This window comes from Gastrolobium bilobum, unplaced genomic scaffold (genome assembly GCF_033153095.1).
Source record: "Gastrolobium bilobum isolate Gb01-03AN ecotype WA unplaced genomic scaffold, APGP_CSIRO_Gbil_v1 utg1842, whole genome shotgun sequence".
NCBI lineage: Eukaryota > Viridiplantae > Streptophyta > Magnoliopsida > Fabales > Fabaceae > Gastrolobium > Gastrolobium bilobum.
Window position 1 is genome coordinate 12,182 of NW_026897941.1, and position 18,659 is coordinate 30,840.

The following is an 18,659-nucleotide window of genomic DNA, read 5'->3' on the forward strand; positions in this document are numbered from 1 at the left end:
GGGGAGAGGGGGCTACACATAGAAAATCTGTCCAACATTTAGGAGACTCTCGTGAGGAATATTCAAGAACGTGCTATTTTCCCTACATATCTTCCTCAGAAAAGCATATATATAATCAACAGCTATTTTCTTGTAGATTCTTGAACCCCTGCTCGCCCTCACAACTGTGTTTCCTAGTATGTGAACCACCCCTGCATCCCTGCATTTGTTCAAAAATTCAATTTCATCATTCCCATTCTTGCTGCTTCTGTTTACTTGACCAGAGGACTGAACAGTAACAATTTCATGTGATGGAGATTCAGCTGTTACTATTGAATCTACTGATGAAATTGTAGTATCTATAAATGATGAAACTGTGTTTCTATTGTCATTCAACATGCCATCTCTTGTCTGCTCAGTTTGTTGATAATACAAACTTTCTTCCTCTGAATCTGAGCAACCCTCCATCATGCCATCTACTGATGAAATTGTAGTATCTATAAATGATGAAACTGTGTTTCTATTGTTATTCAACATGCCATCTCTTGTCTGCTCAGTTTGTTGATAATACAAACTTTCTTCCTCTGAATCTGAGCAACCCTCCATCATAGACTCAAGCCTAACAAATATGAAAAGGTTATGAAAGAGTTTTTTCTCAAAATCATCGTCTCTCTTATGCAAGTCTTTATATCCATATCGCACCACACATCTAAACATGTGGAAATTCTTTGGTCCAATTCTCTTCACAAGGAACCTCTCTTCTTCTGGGACAGTGTACACACACAAAAACAACAACAGAATGAATGGCTGGTAGGTTGGTGATGAAATGAGAAAATATGTGGGGTACTCCACTTGCAAGCTCAGTGTAGACTAGCCCAATACCAGGGACACGAACAAGTCCTAAACTTGGTCCTAGCCCAAGAATCCATGCCATTGAAACCTTACTTTGCATTTCAAACTCGTAGCGTTTCAATGTACCATAATGCCAAACATACATAATGATAAAAAATGTTCCAGCAATTGCAAGGGGAGCCCAACCACCTTGATCAACTTTGTAGAGTACAGCGGAGAAGTATGTGCATTCCACAATCAATGATGAGCCAGTGAACATGATGACGAGAATCCAATGGCTGCGCCACACTAATATCATGATTAAAATCATAAGCAATGTTGTAACCAGCATCACTATCACGACTGCAGTACCTGTCATTACAATGATATTATATAATTGTTTGTAAACTTAAATGAAAGGCTGCTATGACATTGTAAAATCAGAGGAACATAAAGACTTTGATAACATGTTACGAAACAACTCTCTTAAAAGCTTAAACTAGTTGGGAAAGACACATGAATGGTTTTCGTTATATCTCTAACATATTTATGTTATATTTAAGGGTCTCTTTTTTCTCATGTTACATGCATTCCTGTAACCGTTTTTTAACTATGTACTCCCAGAAGTACATAGTTATAATATTAAAGTTAATTTTTTTAACTATGTATTCCTTGGAGTACATAGTTAAAAAACTGTTGCTGGTTTTCTTTTAATTATGTACTTCAGGGAGTACATAATTGAAAAACGATTGCAGGAATTTCTGTAACATGAAAAACACATTTTCCTATATTTAATACCTAAATTGCATATCGCTTTTATAGGTGAAATGCACATGTGTGGTACTTCTTACACTCTTTGATGTAAAAAAAAGTAGGGAGAGACCCTTTGATGTAGTGCTTATTAGAACCTCAGCTACAAATTTTTTTATTTCTCTTCACTTGATGGATTTTGCTCTTTCTGCTTGGCAATATTCCATATCCTTCTGAAAGTTTTACCTTTTTCTCTCCTTTCTTATTAATTTCTTTTTCTTATTCACCAAAAAAAAAAAACATGAAAAATATTCCTACAAGGGAAAAACTTACCATATGCATTTCCAATCTGGTTTTGATTTTTAAACCCAGCAGTAACAGCAATGCAAAGAACCATGAGGATCCAATTAATATCTGGAATGTAAATCTGGCCAAGGATCTTCTTTGATGTATGTACAACACTGACTCTTGGGAAACAGCCATGAGCAAGGGCTTGTTTAATAATTGAAAAGGTTGCGGATATTATGGCCTGGCTTGCAACTACAGTTGCTGCTGTTGCAATAACAAATACTGGCCAGTATATTCTGTCTGCAGAACTAAGGATAATCAACATTTAACAGATAAAAAAAAATTACTACAAGAAGAAACTAATGTGCATCATTCTAAGAAAGAATAGAGGATTCTTGTAGTAGGTTTATCCCCAAAGATATTATACAAACTTAAGCAATAAGGCAAACAAGTGCAAATGATTGAGAGCATTCACATCTACGAAGCACTGACATTTCAAAAATCCTGACGTGTCGTGTCTGACACTCCCCGACACTTCAACGCGGGTTGTAGAAACTCAAAAAAAGATTCAAAGATTGCGTTGCGTTGCGTTACGTTTTTAGTTCTAACTATTAGATTCGTTGGATTACTATTACCATTTTATTGAATTTAATATAAATATTTGTGATATCTTATGTTTCTTTGCAAAATTAATGGATATTATATGTTTAGCTTTATTTTTTTTGTTAAATTATTGAATATTAAATATAATATACGCAACATAAATTATAGATATTATTCAATCTCAAAACGTGTCCTAACATGTCGAAATCTAACATTTTTTAGAATTCACGTGTCAGAATATCATGTCGTATCGTGTCCCGTGTCCCATGTCAGTATCGATGCTACATAGATTCACACAGACTGGACACAAGCTTATGCATCAGGGTCAAGAATTTACTATGAAAATTGACTGGTCTAACTTGGCTATGAAGTTATTTCTTATAACCTGCAGCTTTAGGTACATCTAGACTAGAGCAAGTATTTAGGCAAACTGAGTTAAACCATTTAAGTTTTGCATTTTTTTAAGATAACAAATTCTATGAGCAACCATGTCAACCATATTTTTAAAAAGTCAAGTGAGTCATACACAAAAAATATTTTTGTGTAAGTATCTTCCTTTCCCCCTCATTTAACTTATTAAAAAAGCTTAATGACTTAAAAATAGAAAATTATCATAAATTAGTCAACACAAACTATCGAAAAGAGAAAGAAAAGTGAAAAATTGTACTTCCATGTTCCACCAAGAAGTTTGTAATAAGAATGTAGCAATAAAACTGTTGATCATATTCTAAATACCATTGGGGCATCACAAATGGAAATTTAAATATAAAGTGACAAATATGACAAACCTGGAATAGAACGATAAAAAGCATCTTGTGAATGACTCATGTTATTCATAAGGTAAGCAGCCTGTCCAGAATAGGCCAAAAGAAGGCAAGGAAACACAAGTAGAGTAAATGCAATTTGTACAGATGAGACTGGAAAATGGCCTAGGTCAGCATAAAGAGCCTCAGTCCCTTGAAAAAAAAAAAAATCATCACAAGTTGTCAAGTTCAAATTAACCATTCATTAATTCTTCTGAAATACAAGGAAGAAATCAACAGTTATAAAAACTGAATGTACCTGTTATGCTGAGCAAGATGCCACCAAGGGAAGTCCAACCTTCTTTACCTCCTCTTAGATACCGATATATATATAGAGGTGAAAAAGCTCTTAGAACGGTGTTGCCATATTTCAAGATGTTGAATAAACCTATACCTCCAATTAGGAGAAACCAAAGCAGGACAATTGGAGCAAAGAGCCAACTAACTCTTTCTGTACCATAATGTTGCAGGCTGAATAACAAAACTAATATTGCAACAGCAACAAGCACAATTACTCCTGTAACCCAGAAAAAAAAAAAACCAGCTTTTCAAGACTAACAACTCTAAATCAGATGAACTTTGAAACCAGAATGCTTATACATGTAGTGGTAGAAATAGAAGAAAAATGCCCTTACCGTTACTCAAACCAGGGCGATTCAGCTTGATGCCACCGGCAGCAGATAAAACTACAACAGAAGATCTTGTAATGAATATCTTGAGTTAACTGGAGATGTAAGAAGGGGGGAAGCTAACTGCAGCAAAATCATACAATACATATAGATAAATGAAATAAATGAACTAAAATATATTAATCTCTAAATCATCCACACTAAAGTTTTCATTATGTTTTTTCTCTTATAAATATGGCAAATAGTTTGCTCATGTGGCAGGAATTCTTGCAACCATATCTACTCACTGGAATACATAGTTAAAAGAAAACTAGCAACAATTTTTTAATTATGTACTTCTGAGAGTATATAATTAAAAAAATAACTTTAATATTATAATTATGTATTCTCGGAAATACATAGTTAAAATACAGTTGCAAGAATCCCTGCAACATGATAAAAGGGGGACCCTATAAATATAGGGAGAATAATTTCTGCAGTTGCCGGCAGAAATCATTCCCCTGCCACTGACATAGATTTTTGTCTTCTCTTTCTCATTTTCTCTTCTCTCTCTTGTTTTTGTAGTGGTAGAGGGAATGATTTATGCGGCAAGTGCAGAAATCATTCTCCCATAAATATAATTCTTTGAACAAGCACCATAGGGCCAAAACTTATGCATGCACACCTCCTGGGGAAACAAAATTAACAATAAGTAACAAAACTCAAAACTATATAAAAAAATCAACATAAGTTAAGAATGTGAGACAAATTAGCTGGCACTCAGTCGTAACAGATTGCAAGATATGATCATCCTTCTCAACCCAATGGCTAGCAGATTGAAAGATAGCAGACAGAATGCCCACCACTGCTCACTACACACATCCTCTAATATCCTCACAACTGCCTTATCTTCCTCAAGCAGAGTTTTAAACATTGAGTTCATGGATTCTTTCACTTATATGGTTCTCAATTAATCCATTCCTAACCAATGTGAGATTTTACAACTGGCACTTGAATTCTCAACACAATTAGTCATAGACACTTTCATGCCATATCAAGTAATATATAAGGTCATTCAAAATCCTACCAATTTCAAGTTACATTCACATCACTGTCCTATTTTCTCTTCTCAAAAAATGAGTTTATAGTTTCCCTTCAGTCTGATAAATTTGCACAAAAAAATACTGAAGCATATAAATAGATTGACAGATAAACTACTTAGGTAAATAGCAAGAAAGTTCATATTTACAGAAGCATAACAAATAAATGGGAATAAGAATATCAGCTTCAAAGAGAAGACATACCAGATATAGATGGGGTAAGAATCCCATCTCCAATCACCATGCAGGTACCAACAAGAGCGAGAATAAAAATGGTATTTTTAATAAATGCTTGTTCCTCTAACCATCTTTTTGTTTTTGCAGCAAATGATCTTTCAGGTAAGGTAGAACGACTATATGTTGATAGCAATTCATCAGTACGATGCTGGTTGGGAATAGCTTTTATATTTGCATGTCGACATAGCAAGGAATAAAGAGCCAATGTTCCACCTGCTCCATAGATGTAAGTTTGGTAAAACTTAGTAGCAGCTCAGCAGTGTCAAATAGACACATTTGTTTAATAAGCCATATAGAAATATTTGTGTGCTTTACTTAGTTAATATTAAAGGAATCTACTTAGATCTTTAAATAAAAAAGTTAGCTTGCTCATGAAATCTCAAGCATTATTCGCTCTTCACTAAACTTAGTATTTCCTTTGTCCAATCATAAATATCTTAATTACCAAAAACAAGCAAAACAATATATACCTTCACCGTTGTCATTTGCTCTTAATACCACAAAAACATATTTGAGCAGTGGCACCAAAGTGAGAGAGTATATAATCAAAGAAAGAGCTCCAATCAAATCCTCCTCATCTTTAACTCCGTTAGGGAATGTATTATTGAAAACATACAAGGGAGAAGTGCCCAAATCTCCATAAACAATACCAAGGCTTTGATATGCAAGCCGCAGAAGCAACAGTGTAGAAAATCCCTGAACAAAAACAACATCAACAAGGAATTACACACCAAGTTCCAGTAGCTAACATAATATCTTATTATAGGATCTGGATAAGAGAATAACAGAATGAAGAAATCCAGATTGAAAGTTTACCTTAAAAATCACATAATAGACATGTAAAAATATGGATTTCTTAGTCTACTCGACATTTCGATACACACTTGAATTTCTTGTATGTATTTAAATTTGAAATGAGAGTAACAGTTTTATTTCAAATCCATGCTCCAGAATGTAATTTAGAGCGAAGGGCCTTTCTTGTTGCTGTTGTTAAAAAATATATACAACCATTCAAATGCCACCTAGTTTTTAGGAGTTGCTTCTTAACTTGATCTCAGTATCTATCACCAAGTGATCTCAGAAGTTTAGTCCTTGCTGCTTCCATACTTCAACTCCACTTAGTGGCTTAAGTTTTGATATCATGTTAAGGACCAAGTCTCCTAAAAGTTCAAGCATAGATGGAGGCCTGGAAATGATTTTATATCTCTAACACATTATCTTGTACAAGAGTTCTTTGGACGTGTAGCACGAATAATGCATACTCCCAGCTGAAATTTAATTTAGCTACCAAGAGTAGGGAAGCAAAGATCAAAATTTTGTCCACTTAATCATTGAGGCTCTGCTACCTTATTCTAACATTGTATTGAAGCCTTTATAACCAAGTGGTTAGAACTTAGGAGTTTAACCCTTGCATGAGCAAATAGTCTTTTGGCTTGTCAACACTCCAAGCTCAATAAAACATGTACATGTTTCCATCGAAGCTTAAACCTTTTGAAGACTTGGTCCTTGATTAATGTTAAAGACTAACAATATTGATGAAGTGCTGGAAAAACAATTGACGAGAAAAAGGGATAAATCAAATTGTAGATTCCACATCATAATTCTAAGCTACATTTTTTATAGTGACTTTTGGACATTGACCATTTGCATATATTGTATGCATGGGTCGAATTGAACTGAATTTTTTGAAGAACTGAACCGAATTGGTTTAAAAGATTCGGTTTGGTTAAAAACCAGTTCAGTTCGGTTTGAAACCGATTCGATTCGGTTCTTGAATTGGTTTCTAAAAACCAATTCGGTTCTCGAACTGGTTCTTTAAAAACCAATTCGGTTCATGAACTTGTTTTCAAAAATCGATTATTTTAAGTGCAGTTCGGTTCAGTTCACAGTTCAGTTCAGTTTTTTGGTTCTTTTGCACACTTCTATGTTGCACGAGCATATCTACTATAATGATGCGACTTGTAACACCCCGTTCTAGAACCGGTTTGTTAACATTACGTATGGCATTAGGCGCAGTTACAATCACAACAGTTGAATTAAAGTATGGATAAACTTTTTCCTTTTTATTTACAAACGTTTATGTTTAAAATCAAATCTGTAATTAAAACTGTTGAATATCATAGATACAAGAGGAAATGATAGTAATCCTTGTTGTATTAAACTACACAACATTGGTGCTATTATATAGCAAACCAATTGAAGAATACAAAGAGACACAATCAATGTGGGACTTCTACACTATTAACACTAACACTCTTAACACTCCCCCTCAAGCTGTAGCATATAGATCATATGCTACAAGCTTGATACATAAATAATACTCCCATTAGGAACCAAAAACAACAATGCTACATCAACGAAATGAAATGACTAAGTACAACAAATCAACTGGAATGACCATCAGTCTGAAGAGCTGATAAAGAGACGGTGCTGGAATGGACATCAGAGCATGGATGGTGCCGGAATTATCATCGGCAAAGACAACTGAGCTGACCAGGACATCAGCATCAAGATCCCTCTCAGACATTTCATTTAACAGTTGGTGAGCAGCTGTGGTTTCCCCTTGACTATGCTACAAGCTTATTACAAGAAAGACCAAGTAACATAACATCAAAATAAATCTCCTAAATGAGAAACCAAAAATCAACAATGTGCTAAAAATGGCGTCGAAATGAGCATCAACATGGAAGATGCCGGAATGATCATCGGCAAAGACAATTGTGCTGGAATGACCATCAGCAACATGGACGGTGCTCCCCCTCAAGAGGAACTTCTAAATAGTGCCGGAATTATCATCGGCAAAGACACTTGTGTTGGAATGACCATCAGCAACATGGACAGTGCTCCCCCTCAAGAGGAACTTCTAAACAGTGCCGAAATTATCATCGACAAAGACAATTGTGCTGGAATGACCATCAACAACATGGACAGTGCTCCCCCTCAAGAGGAACTTCTGAACAGTGTCGGAATTATCATCGGCAAACACAATTGTGCTGGAATGACCACCAGCAACATGGATAGTGCTCCCCCTTAAGAGGAACTTCTAAACAGTGCCGGTATTATCATCGGCAAAGACAATTGTGCTGGAATGACCATCAGCAACTTGGACAGTGCTCCCCCTCAAGATGGATGATGAATAGTATAAATACTCCATCTTGGGAAGAAAGAAGATTAAAGAAAAACAAAGCTTCGCGGAATCGGAAAAGTCGTCGGAGACGGCGGTGGGTCGTCGGAAAAGTCGTCGGAGACGGTGGTGGATCGCCGAAAAAGTCGTCGAAAAGTCATCGGAAAAGTCACCGGAAAAGTCGCCGGAGACGGCTGTCAACGGTGGTCGGTCAACGACAACGGTGGTCAACCCAACAACTTCCCAAGGATCATTCTTTTCTGATGTGACAGATCAATCTAAGCTGCAGTCACAGAGCATACTAAGAAAAAACCCGAAAAAGAAATAGCAACGAGAATCCCTCAAGGAGGGTGATATCTCTCTATAACCATATTGAAATTATGAAAAATAGAACTAAGTTAAACGGATTAAGATTCCTCTTGTTAGGCTCTAGATACCATGTTGAATATCATAGATACAAGAGGAAATGATAGTAATCCTTGTTGTATTAAACTACACAACATTGGTGCTATTATATAGCAAACCAATTGAAGAATACAAAGAGACACAATCAATGTGGGACTTCTACACTATTAACACTAACACTCTTAACAAAAACAATTCCAATAACTGTAATCATAACTTAAACTATGTGTGGAACACCTAATGTAATTTTATTTAAACCATACGTTACCACTATAGTGTGCCAAGTAGTCCCCTTAGACCAACAAGGCTTAAAACTCATTTTTTATTATTATTTAACACTAAACATATCTACTTTTTATTTATTTACGAAATTTTATACCACCTTTATGGTCCTCATCTTCCAATATGTTATAGATTTCTTCATTAGCTACGCGTGGATTCAAACTGCGCTCAAATCGAAGCACTGTAGCTCAAGTTATGAATTTTCCAAGAAAAACTGTTGAATTTCACATTGGTCTCGCGCTGACAGCGCCAAACCCGCGCTGATAGCGCCAACCTTACTGCCTTTTTCCCACCCTACGGCGCCGACAGCGCTAACTTGGCGCTAATAGCGCCAACCAACTCTTTGGTGGCGTCAATAGCGCCATTTTGGCGCCAAAAGCGCCACGGTTCTGGAGATTTCACTACATTTTGATATTTTACCCATAACTTGAGTTATACTTATTCGATTGACACAATCTTGGTCTCCTTAAAAAGCTAAGAAAAAGATCTACAACTTCCATTAAGACACAAGGGTCCAAATTTATCATATAGGATATGAAAAATGGACAACAAGACATAATATCCTTATATTTACATTAATTCTCAATCCCGAAGGTTTTCTTTCACCTAATAGACATTATATAACAATTTCAATGCATAATTCTTGCCATTTCAAGGCTCACATGCTATCCAAAAAGGCTTAATTATGTCAATGTACTTCAAAGAGATTACATACCAAAGACTTAGAAATAACAAGTGATCAAAGACTGTCCCTACACACTAACATGAGACTTTTCAGCGTGCTTTGTCCTCACTCGCACACTTTCCGAGAAAACTTCTCAGGAGGTCACCCATCCCAGAATTGCCCAAAGTCAAGCACGCTTAACTATGGAGTTCTTCCGTTTCGGGCTACCGAAAAGCAGATGCATCTTGTTAGTATAGGTAGTACTAATTAATTCTTATAAGTTATTCCCAACTGTACCGTCTCATACCAGCACAGTCTCTGGAATCCCTCTCTTTCGGGTGTTGATTCAATTCATTCATGTACCCCTGTCGCTGGAAGCCTGCTAGGAGCCGCTCCTTGTCTATTCCCTTTCACACCGGCGATCACTCCCCGCTCTCGTCAGCGCCCGGGATGTTACATGCCCATCAGCTTGTGCCTGGTTCGTCCTCGAAGCACACCGTACTGGAAGAGAGGCCCTGCTCTAATACCACTTGTAACGCTTAGCAACTTGCAAGGATCAACGACTGTCCCCACACACTAACACAAGACTTTTCAGCTTGCTTTGTCCTCACTCGCACACTTCTCGGGAAAACTTCCCAGGAGGTCACAGATCCCAGAACTGCCCCAAGTCAAACATGCTTAACTATGGGGTTCTTTCGTTTCGGGCTACCGAAAAGCAGATGCATCTTGTTAGTATAGGTAGTACCAAATAATTCTTATAAGCTATTCCCAACTGTACCGTCTCATACCAGCACAGTCTCTGGAATCCCTCTCTTTCGGGTGTTGATTTAATTCATTCATGTACCCCGTCGCTGGAAGCCTGCCAGGAGCCGCTCCTTGTCTATTTCCTTTCGCACCGGCGATCACTCCCCGCTCTCGTCAACAACGCCTGGGATGCCCGAGATGTTACACAACTATCTAATGTAAATATCATATTAGTGAATGTCTTGTCATTCTGGACAAAATAAGATATATGCATTCAAAGAAGTAGTAGGCTGGAATAAAAGACTAAGGATAGATACATTAATCACAGTTTTTAAAATAAAATGGATTGGATATTGATAAATCACCGTTAAAAGTATTCAATTCCATCAATTAATCAAGAAAGCTAATTAGGCATAACAATTGCAGTTTCTTAAATAATCAAAAACTGAATTTTGTAAGAGAAAGAGAAAGAATGTTAAAAGGAGTTGTTGCATCATACTTTTTCTGGGTGCATATTTCTGAGCCTTCCTGCTTCTTCATCCATTGGCTGGTCAAGATTCTGATTCAAAATCCACATACTACCTTTTTTATCACTGTCTGATGAAGCCATTTTGAGCTCAGTTCAACAACTTCCAACTACTACGTGCTGTCAGATACCCCTTGTCCTCGCTCCTCTACCATCAAGAAAAAATACTAATATAGTTACCCAAAAAATTAAAAATTAAAACAAAGTGAACTCATATGAAATCCATGCCTACTCAAATCAAGGATCCAAACTAACCTATAAAATCTGGAAAGGCAAGCAAAGTTGAAGATTTTACTCAATGTTTCCATCAACAACCATATCTTTGCATGCATGATGGAGGGGATTGGTTAATAATTTGGTTAATCAATGATTAGTCATTTAATCGATTAATTATTCGGTTAGTGATTTAGTGCATGAAGGGCTATGTTCTTGAAAGAAATTAAAGCAAAGTGGTTTTCACAATTCTCATTCGTGTATCTCCATTACCCCCACTTTTTATGATTGTTGTAAAATATATAAATTTCCAACAAGATTAGAGTTAGGGAATAAGTAAAAAATGTTGAATATTAATTTGGGTTTCATTAATTTCATGTTAAAGGAGATAAGTTATCTCATGTCATAGAGATAAATTTGTGGACTCCATCATCTGAAAAAAATAAAAAAAATAAAAAGGTGACACACTTACCGAAGAGTGTGTAAGAAACAAAGTTATTACATGTAGTATAAAAGTAATTTTTTCCTATTAATTTATATGGATACTTGCCTAGAAACCTGGTCCAAATCCCAACAATGACAACCTAACGTAATGTACCCGCTTAGTAACCTGATTTGCTCGAAAATGCCACTTCCGCAAGCAAACTTTTGGTACATCCAGTTTACTAAAATGGATAAAAAAAAATTCACTTTAACTCTTACTTTTTTATACAATGGCCGGGACAAAGGATCGCAATCCCGCGAGAGGAGCTAATTCCAAAAATCCATCCTCAGTCCGGATTGTAGGCTGCAACTATATTCTCTTTTATGTCCTTTTAAAATTTTTCTATTTAGTTAACGGATGTACCAAGTTCCGTACAACCGCAATATTAAAAATATTTCCCTATGCTTGTTGGAAGAAGCACTATAACTTAGGCCACCTACAACCTAGGCCATTCACTACGTACCTAGTCAAACGCGAAGCTAAGACAATAGATGAATTAAAAGCTAGGTTTGAAAAGTACATAAACCCATAAAACTTTGAGAGAAGGAAATTATCTTCCAACCAAATCTCCCAAAGTTATTATACAAAGCCATTGAGTTAAAAGGCAAGGCACTGCCCACTTACGTGTGCTAATATTTATGTAAAGATTATTACAAGAATGTGTGCTGAGTACTTTCATATGCCATACAACTAATTCTCTTGAAAACTCAAACCACTAGATATCCGAACACAAATACATAATCGCAAGATAATAAAGAAAATGGACACACAATAATATTCATTATATACTTTTCTTCATATTCGTCACAATACTCGATTACAAAAGAATATAAATAGGCTTAAAAATTTTAAGAAATAATAATTATATAAGCCAAAAATTTTAAGAAATAATTATTATTTATATATATGTTATATATTATATTTCTAAGAAGAAAGAGATCCAAGAGATATGAAGTGACAAAATCAAGACCTCTTTTTAAGGAATGAGAATGGCAAGGAATCACAAGCCACCACCGGAAGGGGAAGTACACACCATTGAACAAGCGTAGATCCAAGGATGTTGAACAGCCCTTGTCCCTAAAAAGGCACAACCATTAAAAAGGTCATCTAGGGTGCTCTCACGATTAAGTTTTTTTGGGTGCTTCCGGGATGGTTGTTTAATGGTTATGTCTGCGTATAACATCGTTCGTTGTTTGCAATGGGAACTCTCATGGCATCCCTTTTGGAATTACAAACTTGAATGGACTAATTCGAATGGATTTCTTCATTCCTTTGGTTGTTTGCTCGTGACGCCCTGTTTACCAATCAACACCCTATTCCATCGGAGGTCCACCTCACAACGTGGAATCCTTTAGTCACTCAAAATAAACTAAAATAACTAACTTTTTATAACACTTTGAACGTATAAATTTTGGGATAGGATATTGTGACACACAAATAATATTACGCACAATGTTACGACCACATCTTAACCGTTGATTTCCGTCAATCAACGGTTATCATTTATTGCGAATTAATAATTGATTAATAAGTTTGATTTGAAAAATGATAACCGTTGATTGACGGAAATCAACGGTTAAGATGTGGTCGTAACATTGTGCGTAACATTATTTGTGTGTCACAATATCCTATCCCATAAATTTTATAGGAAAAATATTTTTCCTTTTTAATGATACAACTTGGTGTCATTTTAAATCCTAACCGTTAATTTTCGTCAATCAATGGTTATAATTTATTAGGTCAAATTTATTAATTAATTAGTAATTCGTAATAAATTATAACCATTGATTGACGAAAATCAACAATTAAGATCTAAAATGACACAAAATTATATTATTTAAAAGGACAAATATTTTCCTCAAATTTTATTTCGTTTACGTAAAATTTTAAAATAATACATTAAAATATTTTTCGGAATAATCCCAAAGATGACACACTTGTTAGTAAAGTGTATATCACTCAGTTGGTGCATAAGAATTGAACAAGTGGGAATGAGAATATGTGTTAGATCCTTCCAATATCATCTTTATAAGGGTTTTAAAGTCTTTAATCTAAACCCGCCTCAAATTCTGAATTAGTACAAAAGAAACCTATGAGATTACTGAGAAGAAATCCAAAAGAAAAAGAAAAGTGTATCAAGAATCGGTCTTGAATTCATTGACTAGGAGACTTATTTTAGAGCTCCCGGCCCGTGAAACATTGGGTGGGGCTGAGGAAAGAGAGAGTGAAAGAAAAATTGAGGAGAGAGAAAAAATGGGAAAAAATAAAATAAAAAAATTCACATGTCACTCATTTAATGGAAGGACCATCATGGTCCAGGAGCATATCAAAAATTTCCATTGACTAGATAAAAACTATTATTCAGAATAAAATTATATATTCATTAAATTGATAATCAATAATATGATTATTAATAAATTTAATAATTAATAAAATTATTAAAATTATTTTTCTCTCAAAGTATTTTACTATATGAGGACATAGATATAAATATAGATATATCATTTGAACTTTTTTTTACCAAAATATATATATATATATATATATATATATATATATATATATATATATATATATATATATCAATTGACTCCAAAGTAAGACTTATAAGTCTTACTCCTCATCTCAGCCTTTGATTTTCGTCCATCCAACGATTATAGTTTAGAAAATCATATTAATTAATTAATTAATTATTAATTACATTACAAATAACAACTGTTGATCAATGTTATTAAAACCGGCCCGGTCATTGACCCGGTCGAGGTACTGGGTCACTGGTTCAACCAGTGGGTCACTGGTTCAACCACATGACCCGATAATTATATTCAATTTTATAATTTATATTAAAAAATTATAAACATACTCAAATATCTAAAAAAAATGATAAAAATTTCAAATAATTTAATATAAAAAGTAATAAATCACATATTATTTTTCAATAAAAGATCAAACAAAAATATAATGATCGTGATATATGGGACTTTAGGTTCAGAAAATGACATCTCTAACTATAAATTAATTCAAAATTTTCTGCATAGTACATAATTGAGATAATATTAGTGTTGTAGGTACATAATTTATGTAAGTCAATAAGTAAAAAAAATTCAAATATCTCCATTATGATTTTTTTTAGACCGGGTCGGGTCACTGGTTAACCGACCGGGTCACCGGTTTTTATGAAAACCAGTCGGGTCGGATCGGGTCGCACCGGTTCTGATGCATGACCGGTCCGTTGCTTCAACCGGACCGGTTATATAACCGATTTACCAGTTCCCGGGTCGACCCGGCCGGGTCGGTCCGGGTTTAATAACACTGCTGTTGATTTTCGTCCATCAAAAGCTAAGATGAGGAGTAAGACTTAAAAATCTCACTCTAGAGTCAAAAGAACCCTCCATATATATATATATATATATATATATATATATATATATATATATATATATATATATATATATATATATATATATAAGACAAGTATATGTCTTATATCTATATTTATATTAATTTTTATATCTATATGTTTATATATAAAAAAAATGAGATAGCTTGTAATGATGAGATAACAGATTTACCCCATTTTGGAATCTATGTTGCACCGATATCGACACATGACACGAGATACGACACGACACTCTGACACGTTAATTCTAAAAAATGTTAGATTTTGACACGTTAGGACACGTTTTGATATTAAATAATATTTTTAATTTATGTAGTGTATATTATATTTAATATTCAATAATTTAACAAAAAATGAAGCTAAATCTATAATACCAATCAATTTTGCAAAAAAGTATAAGATATCCTAAATATTTATATGAAGTTTAATAAAATAGTAATCGTAATCCAAGGAAGCTAATAGTTGGAACTAAAAATGCAATGTAACATAACCTTTGAATCCTTTTTTGAGTCTCTGCAATGCGTGTTGGAGTGTCGAAAAGTGTCGGAGTATCGGACAGTGTCGAAAAGTGTCAGACACGACACATCAGGATTTTTAAAGTATCAGTACTTCATAGTTTGGAACATCTCAGGAGCAACTGATAACCTTGTGATTACCTAAAGACGCGTGAATCACGTTATCAGGTTACTTTCACAAATTTTTCTTCTAGTACCGAAAGTTCAATGGGAGAAGTTATAGTTACTACCTTTTTTTCTTACTATTTGTTACCACCAAATCTTAACCGTTGATTTCCGTCAATCTAACGGTTATAATTTATTAAAATTAATAATTAATTAATAAGTGCAACCCAATAAATTATAACTGTTAGATTGACAGAAATGAAGGGTTAAGAGTTGATAGTAACACGTAGTAAATAAAAAAATAATAACTGGGAAAGTTCAATACATCTTTTATTAAATTTGACAAAAAGTAATATAAATAACTTTTGTCATTTTATTTATCTTTTTATGATTATTTTCACCTAAATTTCACTTTTTCCTTTTTTTAATAAAGGAGTAGATATCCCCGTATACCAAAAATGTGCTCTTACTTTCGCATGACACGTCATGTAACTTTTCCTTTTCTTTTTTTATAAAGCTATTCACTATTCAACTTATACATTTTTTTAATGAGTGTGTGTTTGATTTAACCGTGTAATTAATTTCCGTTTAAGTATTAACTTGATTCTGATTACAACTTTTTTTTAATAATTTGTTAACATTTAAAATTTTATTCATACAAAATTTAAAAGTTTTAATTTATTATAAGATTTATGCATATTAGTAGTTTGTTATCATGTATTAGACATTATTTAAAAACTATTTTAATAATCTTTAACTATTCTATCCCATGAAAGAAAATCAATTTTTTGACAAAATATCACAGCATGGTATTAGGAACTAGCTAACCATAATAATGACATTTTTCCATCTTAGCCACACATCAATTATAATGAACCGTTCTTATAAATAAAAAAACTAATTAAATATTAAAAACAATATATATGTGTGCATTTGATCGGTGCAAAGATAGTCACATGCATTAAACATTACGGACTCTGAAAATAAGTTGATAAATTCACTTTAAAAAAAAAAGATATTAATTGGTGTTTGAAACCTGTTAATCAAACTTATTATCCTTTAAACAAATCAAATTTTAAAATTTAACCGTTATTACTATACCAACAAATTGATGAAAATATTGGGAGAAAAAAAGAACTGTTCTTTTGACAAGATGAGCTATATGATAGTATTATATATATTTCTTGTCATTACATATTCTATTTTGGATAGCAAAAAAATCCTTCAACCATGATCTGGTGGAGCCGTGGAGATATAATAAAATATTAGAAGTTGTTACGTTTGGTTAGACCAATTTTAAAGGTAATCATAGCAAACGACGTAATAAAAAGATAAAGAGTAAAGTTCTTTTTGGATCCCTAATAAAAAATACGCTTTTCATTTTAGTTTCTTATAAAAAAAATTAATCCCAAAGTTTTAAAAAAATTTAAAGTGGACCTATTTAGTTAAAATTGTGGTCCCTCACAAATTTAAAAAAGACTCACATTAGTTCATCAAAAGGATTAAAATGGGTCCACTTTGAATTTCAAGGGACCAGACGACTAATTTTTTTTTGTAAGGAAATAAAATAATAATTGTATGTCTCGTAATTATATTACAAGTTACATATTCATTTTAGCCAAAAATGCTTCAGCCATAATTATCATGAAAAATCGAAAATCATTCTAAACATATAACAATATTGAGTGTTATGTAATATATGGGCTGTCTGATTGATCATTTTACATATGTTTTAACAAGAATTTTCACTTTACTCTATTTTTCAAACTATATATTAATTTATTCCTCTTTCCAAATTATATATTATTCTATCCTTATTTGACTAATGTTTGACCGATACTTAATCAAGTAAATGGACAGATTGGTGAAACATTGATCAAACAAAAATAGATTAATATATAATTTAAAAAAGGAACAAATTGATATGTAATTTAAGAATTTGGTAAAATGGTAAATTACTTTTAAAGGGGAGACAAAATGGTCAATTAACTATATGAAATAGAAAGATACTTGTAATTATTTCATTTATCTTTAAAGATAAAAATCTACTTAATGCAAAATAAAGTTCAACATTTAAAAATGTAAACTTCTTTAAATAAGTATAGAAGTAATTAAGAGGAGGGCGAAAACAAATTGTTCAGTCCTTAGTCTTGCTTCCAAATTTCTTTTCTTCTTCTGACAGAAGAAGGTCTTCCAACACCTTGTTATCCAAATACTCAAACTCAATAACTTCCCTCTGTTGTGCATTAGAAGAAGAAGATGATGGTGATGATGATGATGATGATGATACAGAAGGTAGATGAGCATAGAACTCATCAGGAAAATTAAGTATTGCAAGAGCACCTCTCAAACCAATGGCTGCATGATCATAAGCTCTAGCTGCTTCTTCTGCTGTATTAAATGTCCCCAACCACTGTCTTCCCGTAGGCTTTGTTGGGTCTCTAATCTCTGCCCCATACTTCCCCCATGGCCTCCTTCTAACACCACGGTACCTCACTTCTTCCCCTTCCTTCTCTTTCTCTTGCCCCCCCTTATGTCCCTCCTCCATGTTACTTTCTCTTTTGCTTATAAAAACTTTGGTCTCTCCTTTTAATTACCCTTTTCTTTGCATTCTGTTTTGTAGGTAAATGTTATGTTTATGCCTTACATATGTATATGTATATATATAGGTAGGCCTATATGTGAAAAATGTGTCACGTTTGAGCTTTTAGTTTGTGAATAGAAGAATGCCTATTGACTTGATTCTTAGAAGTTTTCTCAAGAAGTGTATAAATTCGATTCTTCGACTAGGCTTATATTTCGGAATGATCTGGAATGAAAATATATGGACAGGATAAGATGCACAAATTTTGGGGTATGATACACGATTAGGGATATTCAGAGCTCTTGACTCTTGTTTTCTGTTAGGTGTATCTGGGGTGGACATAACCTAATGCGCGTATTGGACTTGCTGAGTTACTTATTTATTTGACATTAGTTAGATAATTGAAACCATTCT

At 33.8% G+C, this 18,659-nt stretch overlaps 1 pseudogene; it reads right to left on the reverse strand.

The window, feature by feature from the left end:
- Positions 1-12: 12 nt before the first annotated feature.
- On the reverse strand, positions 13-18,118 carry LOC133311619 (potassium transporter 10-like; annotated as a pseudogene).
- Positions 18,119-18,659: the final 541 nt, after the last annotated feature.